The following is a 2399-nucleotide window of genomic DNA, read 5'->3' as shown; positions in this document are numbered from 1 at the left end:
TCCTATACCTATGCCTTTTTCAGAATGATCAACTTTGTCCCTGTATCGAGAATGTTTTCTATAGATACACTTACTCCTCACTTCTTACCGCAAAGACAATCCCTTTCCTTGTTCATGGCTCATCTCTCTACCTATGCTATAGATGTTATCCCCTTTCAGCTTTGTCCAAGCCTGACCCACCAATTAGTTTCCTTTCATTATAAATCTTCTATTTCCCCATCTCCTTTCTTTTTGAGCATATACATACTCTATTTCATCATTCACATTTTTCTTGACTTTTCTCATCACGTTTCTCTTCTCTTCACAGCCAAAATTATTCTACATGTATCATTGTCTTTTATTCGTCTTACCTTCCCATTCACCCTTCTACTTAACCGCAAACTGACCTCCATCCCCCACTCCACAAAGCCAGTGAAACTAATGACAGTAAAGTGAGCAAATTCAAGACCCTCCTTCAGTGTTTACTTAGCACCACTGCAAGGCTGCATTTGACCTTTACAAATAGTAACTAAGTCTCCTCTAAAATGTCTTTTTTTTTTTCCCCCTTTCATCAAACCTCATGTGCTATGAGTCCTAGAGCAGAGGCAGTAGTTTGAAAGGAACCTGGATCAGACCCACTGGTTGATCTTAAAGAGCCAGGCTGAGAGGCAGGGAGCAACAGGGACTTTTCCTGGTGAAGGAGATGCTAGTGGCAGCCACTTAGGGAAGCTCATTCTACCACAATGGTACTGGTACTAGCAACTGCCATTCTGAAATCTTCCTTCTAGCCTATTAGTGCCTATCAGGCTATTAGCGCTTTATCCACCCACCAGCAGGCCAGAAGCAGCCCTGAGCCCACTTGGGCCATGCAGCCAGGCATCAAGGAGACTACAGAACCTGACTAGTGTCCATGAGGAGGAGGGTTCGATCCCTGGCCTTTCTCAGTGGGTTAAGGGGCCAGCATTGCTGTGAGCTGTGGTGTAGGCCAGCTGCTTCAGCTCTGATGATTTGACCCCTAGCCTGGGAACTTCTATATGCCACAAATGTGGTCCTAAAAAGCAAAAGCAAAAAAAAAAGAAAGAAAGAAAGAAAGAAGAAAAAGACTAGAATACTACCCTGCCCTGTAGCAAGCTCTCAGCACCACACAAGGAGGGGCCTTGCACACAATCAGGCTGGAGGCCAGACCCAGCTATCAGCATGAATAGAGAGCCCAGAAATGACCCCACACTTCTATGGTCAATTAATCTATTGCAGAGGAGGCAAGAGTATACAAGACAGAAAAGACAGCTTGCTTAATAAATGTTGCTGGAAAAGTGAACAGTGATACGCTAAAGAATCAACCTAGCTTACTTTGTCATACTATGTATCAAAAATAAACTCAGAATGGATTTAATGCTTAAACAGAAGACCTGACACCATAAAACTCATAAAAGGAAAAAGGGAGTATACTCTGTGATACTGGTAGTAGCAATTTTTTTTTTTTTTTTGGATCTGCCTCCTTAGGCAAGGGAAACAAAAGCAAAAATAAACAAATGGGACTACGTCAAACTAAGACTCTTACCCAGCATTGTCCCCATAGTTCAGTTTTACCTCATAGACACTGTCTAATCATTTTCAAGTGGTCTGCATTTTTTTTCTCAGTGCGCATTTTTACCTTGGTAAATGGCCGTAGATTTCTTTTGAGAAGGTGCGGGAAGATTTTGTTTCATTTTTCTTTCTTTTTTTTTTTTTACATAGGGAAGTTTCTGGGCTAGGGGTCAAGTTGGACCTGCAGCAGCAGGCCTATGCCACAGACACAGACACATGGGATCCGAGCCACATCTGTGACCTATACCACAGCTGGCAGCAACACCGGATCTGTAAGCTACTGAGCAAGGCCAAGGATCAAACCTGCATCCTCACTGACTCTATGTCAGGTTCTTAACCTGCTGAGCCACAACAGGGACTCCTGGGGGAAGATTTTCAATACGCACTTGTTATATTATCACAGAGTCCTACCACACGGCATTTAGTGTTTTATAATTCAAGGTGATTTAGGTTTTGGAATTAACTTGAGTGAAATTAAATAAGAGGCCGTCATGTTGAATCACTCTCCTCTATGCAATGCTAGATTTCTTTTCAATTACACTCTTAGTGGACTGGCCTCTCTATCAGTACCAGGGGTCCTATGATCAATTAATGACCTTCAAAGAGCCTTTCAGGTCAAACCACTCTGGTTATCACTCCAGCCTTGCTCTCTTTTAAGACTGAAATACAATTAAATGATACAACTTGACCCATGACAGCCTGGTACCTCACTGGCCGATATTCCTCTTTAATCTGTATCTTAAAAAAGCACTACTGCTACACATCTTTTCAAGGATGCCCTAGCTTCCCTTCATCATTGTAACTTGTAATTTAGTGGTGAAGGGTGTACCCTC

Source organism: Phacochoerus africanus, chromosome 1 (genome assembly GCF_016906955.1).
Source record: "Phacochoerus africanus isolate WHEZ1 chromosome 1, ROS_Pafr_v1, whole genome shotgun sequence".
Taxonomy (NCBI): Eukaryota; Metazoa; Chordata; class Mammalia; order Artiodactyla; family Suidae; genus Phacochoerus; species Phacochoerus africanus.
Note: the sequence above shows the minus strand (reverse complement) of the source record.